Source organism: Corvus brachyrhynchos, unplaced genomic scaffold, assembly GCF_000691975.1.
Source record: "Corvus brachyrhynchos isolate BGI_N302 unplaced genomic scaffold, ASM69197v1 scaffold164, whole genome shotgun sequence".
In the NCBI taxonomy this organism is placed as follows: Eukaryota; Metazoa; Chordata; class Aves; order Passeriformes; family Corvidae; genus Corvus; species Corvus brachyrhynchos.
This window is the reverse complement of record NW_008237426.1, coordinates 1625975-1626217: the sequence shown is the minus strand read 5'-3', so window position 1 is coordinate 1626217 and position 243 is coordinate 1625975.

Genomic DNA, 243 nt, shown 5'->3' with positions numbered 1-243 from the left:
CTCCAGGTCCTTGCTGGGCTCCAGGTGCACGCTGGGCTTGGAGTAGGGAGCTGTGGGGCACAAGGGGACGAGCGGGTGAGGAGCGGCATCGGGATCGCCCCAGGACGGGCAGGTCCGGCTGAGGAATGCACCAGCTGGGGGCTCCTCAACTTGGGGTCACTCTGGCTGAGGTGGCCCCTCAACGGGAGCCTCTCCACCGTGGTGACGTTGCTGGTGATGGGCCCCCCCCCCTTGGCGCCCGGC